Here is a 12602-nt window from a genome sequence, read left to right on the forward strand (position 1 = left end):
AAGAGGTTTCTTCCATTCTGCTGGACTGGAAAATTTTATTGCTTTTTTGTCTTTCTTCCAACGGTTAAACATTGATTTACAAGAATTGCAAATTATATTGGGAACCCATGCATTCTCATCAATTTGTAAAACAAAAATTGCCTTGTACGTGACTTTGATGTCATCAGTAATTTTGTTTCGCAATGAACTAACTTCGTACTTGCAGCAGATATAACAAAACACATCGCGATTACTATCGCAGTTGTGACATAGATTGTTACTTTGTCTTGTCGCAGTATACTCTACATTAGCCAAGTTTCCCACCAATGAAGAGCTGCAGTTTTTGGATGACGACGCCTGAGAGCCTGCTTTCTCACTCTCAACCGCCGATACTGGGGTTCCGAGTCCCTGCATCGTAACACGTTTCTTACGCGGGTCTGCCATGACGGCATCAAAGCCGTTATCCAGGGACTTAGCCGGATAGCGCACAATCTCCGTTGCTCACCGTCACCACGTGGAGGTGCCCTGGATGCAGACACACGCAAGATCCAATTACTCAGCATAGGACTTAAGCAAAATGTACTCTTCTCAAACAAAGAACCGAAATAAGATTTATTATCCATATTTTTCTTTAGTGTATCCGCCATTTTGAATTTTCAAAAACTGACTTCAAATTCGTAATCAGCGACCCCAAAAACCCCCGAGTAACGATTTTTAAGTGAATTTGATGAATTTTTCAAAAAAGTGTCCGCCATATTGGATCCGCCATTTTGAATTTTCAAAAACTGACTTCAAATTCGTAATCAGCGACCCCAAAAACCCCCGAGTAACGAATTTCAAGCGAATCCGATGAATTTTTCGAAAACGTGTCCGCCATATTGGTTTTTTGAGGTTATGTCAAAATCCTGAACTGATGGGGTTAAATGGACCTCGGATTCGGATTCAGTGACCCAAAACACATAAAGTCTACATAGTCAGACCCCCAGGTCAGAACCAAAAATTTTTTTTGTGTGGCTGTGTTATTTATAAATAAATCGTTAGATTATTTTTCATTGTTGGATATGAGTTTTGATCTTATAGTAAATTTTATGTGAACGACATTCCCAATGAAAAAACTCACACATTTGTGTTTTTGTAAAATAAATTTCACATGGGGAAAAACCCACATCTTCGAAAATTTTCCCTTATCTATACTACTAGCACAAAGAAGAAAGATTTGTATGTACGTTTCTAATGAATAAACTAAAAACTACTTCATAATCAGAGAGAAAGACAACGGACATCAAAGACCAGAGGTCGTAATAAGTTTTAGCCATTGTAAAAGCATAAAAGTAGCAAGAGAATCAACTGGATAACGGGAAATTATCCATATAAAGTCTTCTTTATTATTTAAAATATAAAAAAAAATAATAATTTACTTAAAGGAATAAATTTTGTAGTATAACACGGTAACTCGACATTGTAGTCTTGTGTCTTTTTTAGTACAATGCAATCCGAGCAAGCAGCTCACGACTTCCGGTCCAAGTATCCTCTGGGTAGCCAACAGACATCCGTTTAGAGGCGAGCTAAAGTGAGAAGGCGAAAGCCGCTTATGCGGTTGTGCGTAGGGTTTGGGACCCACCACATAAAAACACCCCCCAATGAAAAGGAAGCAAAATCATCGGATGAGAGACCCCAATTTTGATGACGACCACTGCAAACGTTTAAAGGACTACGAATTAAGGGCATGCACCTGGAATGTCCGGCCCCTGAATTGGGAAGGTGCCTCTGTCCAGCTGGTTGATGTCCTCGAAAGAGTAAAGGCTGACATCACCGCAATCCAAGAAATGCGATGGACGGGACAAGGACGGAAGAAGGTGGGTCCTTGTGATATCCACTACAGCGGCCATATAAAGGAGCGCAAATTCGGTGTGGGATTCGTGGTGGGAGAGAGACTCCGTCGTCGAGTCCTGGCATTCACTCCGGTGGATGAACGTCTAGCCACAATCCGCATCAAAGCGAGGTTCTTCAACATATCACTAACTTGCGCCCACGCCCCGACGAAGAGAAGGACGAAGTGATCAAAGATACCTTCTATGAGCACCAAGAAAATACCTATGAGCGCTGCCCCCGCCACGATGTCAAAATCGTGCTTGGCGATTTCAACGCTAGGGTGGGTAAAGAAGGTGTCTCTGGCACAGCAGTCGGAAAATTCAGCCTCCATGACGAAACATTACCAAACGGTCTGAGGCTGATCGACTTTGCCGGGGCCCGAAATATGGTCGTCTGTAGTACTAGATTCCAGCATAAGAAAATCCATCAAGCTACTTGGCTGTCCCCGGATTGAATCACTTGCAACCAGATCGATCATGTTGTGATAGATGGACGACATGTCTCCAGTGCTTTTGAAGGGCGTACGCTCCGTAGTTCTAACATCGACTCGGACCACTATCTTGTAGCAGCTAAGATACACACACGCCTCTGTGTTGAAAAGCGCACACGTCAACAAACAAGGAAGGTTCGACATCGAGAAGCTGCATTCACAACCGACAGCCGAACGATTCTCTACTCGACTTGCACTCCTGCTCTCTGAGAGCACTCATCAGCATCTCGGTATAAGGGAGCTGTGGGACGGCATATCAAATTCCCTTCAAAACAAAACAGCTGGTTTGATGAGGATTGTCGTCTCGCAGTGGAGAGAAAACAGACTGCCTGCAATGTTGCGATCGACCGCAACAAGAGCGGGATGGAAAGATACCGAGACCTGAAGAGGGAAGCGAGACGCATTTGCAGACAAAAAAAGAAAGAGGCCGAAATGCGTGAGTATGAAGAGCGTGACAAGCTGGCCGACAGGGGTAATGCTCGAAAATTTTACGAAAAGATCCGGCGACTAATTGAAGGTTTCAAGACCGGAGCACACAACTGTAGGACCCCCAGAGGTGACCTGGGGGTCCAGAGTATACTGAGTTTGTGGAGGGAACACTTCTCCAGCCTGCTGAATGGCAGTGAAAATAAAACACCAGGAGATTGCGAACCCGATTCCCCAATCGACGACGATGGAGCAGATGTTCCATTGCCCGACCCTGAAGAAACTCGAATAGCAATTACCCGCTTGAAGAACAATAAGGCGGGGGGCCGATGGATTACCGGCCGAGCTATTCAAATACGGCGGCGAAGAGCTGATAAGGTGCTTGCATCAGCTTATTTGCAGAATATGGTCGGAAGGAAGCATGCCTGACGATTGGAATCTCAGTGTACTCTGCCCAATACACAAAAAGGGAGACCCCACAATTTGCGCCAATTACCAATTCCATTGCGTATAAGGTTCTGTCGAGCGTACTGTGTGAAAGACTAAAGCCCACCGTCAACAAACTGATTGGACCTTATCAGTGTGGCTTTAGGCCTGGAAAATCAACAACAGACCAGATATTCACCATGCGCCAAATTTTGGAGAAGACCCGTGAAAATAGGATCGACACACACCATCTCTTTGTCGACTTTAAAGCTGCTTTCGACAGCACGAAAAGGAGCTGCCTTTATGCCGCGATGTCTGAATTTGTTATCCCCGCAAAACTAATACGGCTGTGTAAGCTGACGTTGAGCAACACCAAAAGCTCCGTCAGGATCGGGAAGGACCTCTCCGATCCGTTCGATACCAGACGAGGTTTCAGACAAGGTGACTGACTCTCGTGTGATTTCTTTAACTGATGCTGGAGAAAATAATACGGGCTGCAGAGCTAAATAGAGAAGGTACAATCTTATATAAGAGCGTATAGCTACTGGCGTACGCCGATGATATCGATATCATTGGATAAGGAAGCGAAGCGTATGGGTCTGGTGTTATACCTTATACCTGAGACAGACATGTAGTATACATTGTAGTATGCTTCAGAAACCATACGTGTATCACCGGTTTTCCGAATTTTGTTTGAAAGCAAATTGTGTTCCGTACTACAATAGAGTTCTTGAAACTATTGAAATTTTGTGGTGTTGTGAAATGTACTATAATGGATTGCATTGAACACATCGAAAGCTTTAAGCTCTTCTGTCACAATCATATGTTTTCTGACATTTTGACATACAGAAAATAAATTAAATTCAAAATTAATTGAAATCAAAAAACAAAATTTGAAAAATGTGTAATAGGTATGTAATAATATGTAATATGTAATAATTATATTGGACAATATTATTTTAAGATTGCTTGAAGTTATAACTAAGTCAGGATCTATTTTCCTGCCTGTTATTCATAATTACATTTTGCTTGAATTTATTTGTATCAGCTGATGAATGTAAGCATAGTACAATATACTATATGTGTGTCACTATGCTGGCTCATGGTTTCTAGAGCTTTTATTGTAGTACATATAATAGTATGGAAACCATATGTCTGTCTTAGGTATTACTTGTAGGTTTCTACAATGGTTTTAGCTCATTATAAATAAAATATAATTTCATGTTCGAATTTTCCTCATTTTATTTTTTTTATGAACCAACAAGAAACGGGAAAGTACATACATATGTATGGGAGAGTAACAGCCGGTTTCACGCAACTTTTTCATTGAAAATTAAGTTCTATTTAACTTTGTACTTATCCCTGCAAGACGGGTATTTTTCAGCTAACATGTTACAGCTGTGTTACTCTAAACATTAGCAAAAATTAATTTGTCTGTTACTTTTTTTCGAAGCGTGGGAAAGAAGTAACACTATGCCCCTACTCGTTCAATGGTCTTCTCACTCCATCCAATTACATTTTGCATAAGTGGTCCCGTTCTACGATAACACTTATACTTGCCTCCTATTGGTCAAGTTTTGACAACTTACCGTCTGTTAATGGCATCATATATTTTCATGTTTGGCATGTTATATATATGTTACCTCTGCTGAAGCATATGTTAGCACCTATGTTACCCCTATGTTATTCAGAACAGATGTATTTGTTACCGAACGGCTCATTGTTTTGGTTAGCAGTTTGTTACCTATATTTGTTATATCTTTCCGCTAACAGGTAAAAACAATTCATTTTTTTTTTGTTTTTTTAATTTATTTTATTGCATTTTCAATCATTACAAAATCAAATATGTAGATAGTACAATCTTATAAACTTAAACAGTTTAAGCTATTATTAATTTTTTACATTTGCAAGTTATTAACATTAAAATTATATTTATATATAAATTATTATAATTATGCAATTTATGTTCTAATTTAACAATTCAAATGATATATAATCTTATTTTATTCTTAATCTACATATATGTATGTATTTTAACAATGTTGGCGAAATAAAGCTCTGTCGTCCCGTGGTCCTTGCAGGAATAGCAGGAATAAATATAATATATATATTGTTGCCTGGAAAATAAGAAAAGTATTAGCTGATTTATATATGCAATTAATTATCTCCATAATATCTACATAATATGCTTAATAGATTATGTGGATTATTGTATTATATTGAATAAACGAAAATATTAGTATAAAATGTTATCAAATATAACTATCAATTGTAACCATAAATATCAATTATGATATGAAGGCACACGACTGTTTTGGTTCAACTTAAAAGATGGTATAGATTATATTTCAAATTTTAGCCGCAATGGTCATCCGACTGTCCATTCGGTCATGCGATAATTTGAATTGAAATCTTGATGCCCAAATAAAACTTCGTACACGCTACTATTCGCAATATCAGATTCTATTATAGATTGGCAAAACCGCACAAATACAAAAAAATAAAAAATAAACTTAAGTAAAAAATAATACTTGCAACATTTATTCACAGCACGGAAGGACATTGGGATTTATACACTTTCAGAAGAGATTTCAAAATACATATACTTTATCTACAGGGAAGCGAAAATATAGGTAAATCTCTAAATAAATTGCGAGAGTATAAAAGGTTCGGTTGCACCCGAACTTAGCCTTTCCTTACTTGTTCTTCTTATATTTAGCACTTTTCTTTTAATATTATGATTATTTAATTTAGCACTTGAATTTTTGCATATTATCATTTTATATTTAACCATTGAGGTTAATATTTTCAGCATTCTGCAAACGAGCAGATATGCTGACATTCAAACGCACATATTTAAATGAGTTGAGTACCAACCGCTTGTATATCCAATTCATTTCTTTTTTTCGCTTTTTACCTACACACTTTATATATAAATCTAATTAATTACGATAATATTAAAATAACTTACATTTTCTTTTGTATAAAATGAAGTCCCGGTCGTTGTCTTTGCTTTGATTTTGCCTGGAATTTTATTAAAACTTTATTAGTAAAAACACACAAATTATTAGATAAACACAAATCACACTTACCTTTTAAAATTAATTCTTTTATATATCTCCTCTATAAAAAAACAAATCAATTAATATTAACAATAAAATTTAACCAAAAAGTAACCTTACCTCTTCAAGCCCAAATTTTTTATAAAATGGCCAAACTGCCGCTTCAATTTCAGTTTTTCTTTTTTTTTAATGTAATATATGTCTTCTTTTAGCATGTTATTATATCAATATGCTTCCAGTGGCAATATTTTTTCTCGTTCTAACTAAAGCTTTCTCCAATTCAATTCCAATTGTAAACAAATGTAAGTGTTGTAATTGTATGTGTAAACAGCTGAAAAAAGTTTGATTGTGTTTGTGCAGTTTGTTACCTCCGTCTTGCAGGGATCATTGCACTTTATCATTACCCTTTATCCTTAATTCGTTAATACATACAGACATGCGAGTAATAGTTGAGCTCTAGTTTAGCTTTAAGCAAATTATTGCGTTGAGATCATTTCTAACAGTCGCCGCAAGCAGACGTACCAGATCAACTAAATTCACCAGCCATGTAACCTTCATATTATTGTTTTATATATAATTAATTAATAAATAATAATTATATATTTTCCTTGTTTGATTTCGCGATGCATACCCTGCAAGACAGGTACCGGCGAATTCTCCGGTGAAATGCCAGGGAGCGGTACCCGCAGTTTCAATGAAAGTTTCTATGCCATTCTTAAGGGCGAATTGACAAAAGTACCCGAAACTATTGTGTATGTGTGATCGTTCTTTCTTGCACATTACATTCATCATTTAGCAATGTTATATACCTCTTGCACAATTTGGGGAATGGTATTGGTACAATCACGGATGAAAGACCCAATACTGCGAACCAAAACTACATGTGCAGTTTCAGTACTGCGACCCACAAAAGACCAGAAACTATACCCGCTATTTTCGGTTAGTTTTACTAAAATCCCAAATGAGAATTTAATAACAAAATCATTAATTATATTTCATATTTATTTAAAATATCATGCCATTTAGGTTTTTATTATTATATTTACTTTATAAATGTATTATCGTACTACACTATATACATATGTATAACGTATTCAATGTTTGAACAATTTTTGCTATCTGACAAAGGCTGGAGGAAGAGTGGCAAATGCTAAATACCCTGAGCGGCCTGGAAGTGTAAGCTGCGCACATTATGTGAGGACTATTTTGGTTTCTTTAGGAGATTTGGAAGATCTGTTCTTTCATTAATTTCATTAGTACTAGATTCGTCGATTTTCTGGGAGGAGGGTTTCTATAAAATATAAAGTAAAATTAGAATTTTTACAACATAAAAGTTGGTAATAATTACGTTATGTATCAGGAATTCTAAATCTAGCATTGGCAACGTTCTAGTCTTAACATCGATGCTCTTGGTGTAGTATTTCCATTGAACTAATTTCGGTGAATCCATGTCCTTATAAAGCGATACAACAACGTTGTGATTTCTCAATACAAGGTGAAAATGAATCAAAAAAGTCCTCCTAATTGAACATACAAGAAGTTTTTAAATTTCTATGATCACAAACATTCACTTAAATTTATCCTCTGATTTCTATGTTTCAGCTGCTGGTATGGCCAACTGAGGTGCTCCAAAAATACTGCATCTGCTTTGCCCTCTAGCTCAGTGGCAAAACCCAGTTGACACACGTCGCGACGATAAACGGTTACAAAATCACCTAAACCATGTGGTTCCAATTCTTGTGCTTGTGTTGACCAAAAGGTTTAATTGCACGTAAAAAAGTGACATTAAACCTAATACATACATATCTGTAAATGATTTGTGTTGCATGTAGCAGCGTTTGCATCCGTAGTTCTGGATTTGCTTGCAGCACATATTCCATCGCTTCGAAAGTTCTACACTGATACCATAAGTGACACCAATAAGTTTGCGTACCTTTAACGCGCCATATGAGGTTTGAAATATCTGTATGGAAAATTAATTAGAATTTAGGCAAGATAAGATTATTATATTCAACAATTATTTACGTATTCAATGGTTTTGCCCTTGATGTTGACCATTGTTGGCGTAGCTTCTATTGCGTGCTTCTAATTGACAGTGCAATGAAGTATTACTGTATCCACCCTCTTCAATTCCATATTTTGGCTTTAGAAAACTTTTATTTTACGTTTTACTTATTTAAAAATGCGTGCTTCAATAATTTAAACTTTAATTAGGCTACGGATCACTGAATTAAATAAAACACGCAAAATAATACTTCACAACCAGCCATGATATAAATCAAAACAAAACTTGTTCAAACACGAGAATTTTGTTTGTTTCTTTCTATCATTCAGGGTGCTGTATGAGAGAAGAGTTGAGTTAAATGTTTATACACATTTTACCCTTTGTTGCGTATGTGTGTATGTAGTGGTGTTATTAAAATTTCTTTGAATGTGTTGGAGTTTCAGTACCCATGACTTGCTGGGTAGCTATTGTCGAGTTATATCGACGTTGGGGCCGATGTTGTGTTAAAGAAAAGTTAGTGGTTTCGATTTTCAAATTTACAAAAATTCAGTGTATTCGATATGATTTTGCGTTATGTGTATGTACATCAAATATATGTGAGTTTGGGTGTAATTTTACAATATTTGTGATTGTTTTATGTATGTTTAATTAGTATCCAATGTTAGTATAATTGTGTTATAATAACCTGTGTTGTATACGTAATTCCTTGTGTTGTTTAGTGTTGATTAATATGTGGTTGTTGGGGATATTCTCCGTTTGGTATTCGCAAATTTATTGTCGAATTTATGTTTTTTCCGTTTTCACGTTTAGGGTTGTGAGTTGGTGTTTATTTCTCCTTTTTGTTAAATCCTTTGTTTCCACTTGATAATTTCACTTGTGATTAGCGCGCGTTTTTGTGTACGAATACGAATTGGTTTATGTGTTTTTGTACCTCATCGGGTGTTGTTTTGTTGTAAAAGTTATTTGTGAAGTTTGTGGCATTACATCTCTATTACTTTTCGGAGTATTTGATAGTAATGCAGAGGAGTATTTGTTTGCGTCAAACATCCCGGCCGCCTTGCAGTATCTGCGAAATAAAATGGGATTAGTGGGGTATAATTTATATATTTCAATGTGATTAATGAGAGTGAATTGAATGATAATACTTAGGGTATTTCGTTATCATAGGGTTCCAGTGAGGGTCCAGCCGAATGCTGTATTTTGTGCTACCACTGTACCATTATCAGGGGTAAACAATCCACTTCAGATAATGTGTGGGTATACATCTGCTCCAATTTCAATCATCATTTCTCTGTTGGTATAAAAGTATGGGTCAGCGAGGACTAAGTGGTCAAAGCGTGTTTGAACATCGTCACTTAAGGGACGTGTTGGTAAAGTATATTGGATGCTTTTGAGATATTGGTTTCTCTACTATTTTTACTTCATTTTCCGTGTATAATATGGGGTGTCCATGTAGGGATGTATGGTGCTTCCCATTGCAAGTGGAACATCGGTTCTTACTTGTGCATTCTTCTGTCTTGTGGGACCTGGCTAAACAATTAGCACAATATCGTTGTTTGATGACAACTTCGTACTTTTTATATATGTTAACCGACAAGTACATGGTATAAGTGGCTAACCGGTGATCTTTTTTACATAATCCGCAAGCATCGTGACGATGCTTCCATCGATGCACCCATTCGTCGGGTTATAGTTTTACGGGTCTTGTGGTGATAATTCTCATTTTCTTCATGAATAGTGGGTAGAGTTGTTTGGAAACGTCGAATGCGTCGCGACATTGTTTCATTTTCAGGCGTTGGTGTAATGCTATGGTGGACGTGGGGCCATTTCGTCTACCGTTTAATGTTTTAATTGTGGTTGGAGCCATTTTTCTAAAAAGAAAGAAAACTGTTAAGTTATTCTGTACTTAAAATTAAAATTTTTGTAATAGGGCGGGTTATTGTGCCTTGAGCAGTGCGGATTTAAACCACTCGTGTATTATTGTCCAAACCGAAGAACACCTTTTCGATTCGGCTTAATTTCCACTCGTTTGGGGATGTGTTTTCGTTTCGAATGACAACAAGATCATTTACTTCAACGTTACGCTGGGGGTATTTCCATTTATAACGTCTGTGGAGTTCCTTAAGGTATTCTTCCTTCCAACTTTTACAGAAATGTTGGTAAAGTATTTTTAATTTCTGCCATCTGTCAATGATGCTTAAGTTAGCATCCTCTAAATTGGGTTCGGCTGGTGTTAGTAGTGGAGTACCTATTAGGAAGTGTCCTGGAGTCAATGGTTCCAAGTGTGATGAGTCGTCGTTTGTGGGGCTTATTGGGCGAGAGTTTAAACAACTTTCGATGCGGGTTAATAGGGTAGCAAATTCTTCGAAGGTAAATTTCTGCACTTTGGCGATCTTTTTTAGGTGGGTTTTAAAACTTTTAACGCCTGCTTCCCATAATCCACCCATATGCGGAGCTCCTGGTGGATTGAAGTGCCATGAGATGTTTTGATGACTATGTTGTGTTGTAACATTAGTTCGAAGTGTTGTAATGAATTCTCGCCGATCTTTAGTCAATAACTGGGAAGCTCCTACAAAGTTTGTTCCGTTGTCGAAATAAAGATTGGCGGGACATCCACGCCTGGAGAAGAAACGGGTGAATGCTGCTAGAAATGCTTGTGTAGTGAGATCGCTTACGGGTTCGAGATGTATTGCTTTAGTCGAGAAACATACAAAGACACATACATAGCCTTTGGTAATTAGACATGCTCTCCCAGTGTAGTTTTTGATATCATAGGATCCGGCGAAGTCGATACCCGTGGTAACAAATGGTCGGGTTAGTGTTGTTCTTTCCTTTGGGAGTGCTGCCTTTATTTGGGTTTGTTGAGTCCTTCTATGTATAGTGCAGGTGTTGCACTGATGAATAATGGTTTTTATCAGCACCTTTAGTTTGGGTATCCAGAATTCTGTTCGTAAGAGTCGAAGAACTAGTTGATTTCCGCCGTGTAGGGTTACTAAGTGTGTAAATTGGGTTAGTAGTTTAGATATACGACTACAATAGGGTAGTAAAATTGGGTGCCACTCGTTGTATGTTAATGTTGCAGAACTGCTTAATCTGCCATCAATTCTCATGACTCCTTTAGGGTCAATGAATGGGTTTAGTGTTAATAATGAACTTTTTTTGTGTATTTGGGTTTTATGGGTTAGAGCGTCATATTCTTCTCGGAAATATGCTTTTTGCGTCTGAATTATTAGCTTCATTCGTGGTATTTTGAATTCTTCCGGTGTGATCGCTTGGTTTGAGTATTGAGTTTCTCGTCTCCTTGGTGAGGCGTTTGAACAAAACCTGAATAAGTATGTGATTGTACGAATAGCTCTGGGTAGTGAGGAAAACCTTTCGAGAATATCCTCTTGGGTCGTGATCGCAAACGTCTTAACTGGTTTATATTCAAGGGTAGTGTTGTAGGAATTAGAATCAGTTATTGGAAATTCATCTTTTCCTCGTTGTAGCCATTCGGGTCCTTGCCACCAGACGAATTCAGAAGTTCCGTGGGTGTGCATCCTCGACTTGCCAAGTCTGCGGGATCGTCTTGACTCTCAACATGGTGCCAATTTTCGACTCCGACTTTTTCGATTATCGCAGCGACTCGGTGAGAAACGAAAGTGGTCCAAGAACAGGGTGGTTTGCTTAACCAAGCTAGAACTATTGTGGAGTCTGTTCAGAAATATTTTTTTATATTGTATGTATGTGATTGGCGTTGCAACCGTTTAGCCGGTTATAGCCGAATCGACGATAGTGCGCCATCTCTCTCTCTCCTTCGCAGTTCGGCGCCAGTTGGAGATCCCAAGTGTAACCAGGTCGCTCTCCACCTGGTCCCTCCAACGTAGTGGAGGTCTTCCCCTTCCTCGGCTTCCTCCGGCGGGTACTGCATCGAACACTTTCAGGGCTGGAGTGTTTTCGTCCATTCGGACAACATGACCTAGCCAGCGTAGCCGCTGTCTTTTTATTCGCTGAACTATGTCAATGTCGTCGTATAACTCGTACAGCTCATCGTTCCATCGTCTGCGGTATTCGCCGTTGCCAATGTTCTTAGGACCATAAATCTTGCGCAAAATTTTCCTCTCGAAAACTTCTAGTGTCGTCTCGTCTGATGTTGACATCGTCCAAGCTTCTGCACCGTAAAGCAGGACGGGAATGATAAGCGACTTGTAGAGCTTGATTTTGGTTCGTCGAGAGAGGACTTTACTGTTCAATTGCCTACTCAGTCCAAAGTAGCACCTGTTGGCAAGAGTTATACTGCGCTGGATTTCGAGGCTGACATTGTTCGTGTTGTTGATGCTGGTTCCCAGGTATACGAAATTAT

The 12602-nt window shown here is 38.1% G+C and overlaps 2 long non-coding RNA genes across 2 annotated transcripts; both read right to left on the minus strand.

Moving 5' to 3' along the window:
• Nucleotides 1–5184: 5184 nt before the first annotated feature.
• On the minus strand, nucleotides 5185–6499 carry LOC128920426 (uncharacterized). Its single transcript, XR_008470495.1, has 4 exons — nucleotides 6376–6499; nucleotides 6286–6316; nucleotides 6165–6217; nucleotides 5185–5310 (listed from the first exon to the last, which is right to left on the minus strand). It is a non-coding gene; the product is annotated as an uncharacterized LOC128920426 (long non-coding RNA).
• A 779-nt stretch (nucleotides 6500–7278) lies between these two features.
• LOC128920436 (uncharacterized) lies at nucleotides 7279–10122 on the minus strand. Its single transcript, XR_008470510.1, has 3 exons — nucleotides 8281–10122; nucleotides 7604–8218; nucleotides 7279–7546 (listed from the first exon to the last, which is right to left on the minus strand). It is a non-coding gene; the product is annotated as an uncharacterized LOC128920436 (long non-coding RNA).
• Between the last annotated feature and the right edge of the window lie 2480 nt (nucleotides 10123–12602).

Source organism: Zeugodacus cucurbitae, chromosome 3, assembly GCF_028554725.1.
Source record: "Zeugodacus cucurbitae isolate PBARC_wt_2022May chromosome 3, idZeuCucr1.2, whole genome shotgun sequence".
In the NCBI taxonomy this organism is placed as follows: Eukaryota; Metazoa; Arthropoda; class Insecta; order Diptera; family Tephritidae; genus Zeugodacus; species Zeugodacus cucurbitae.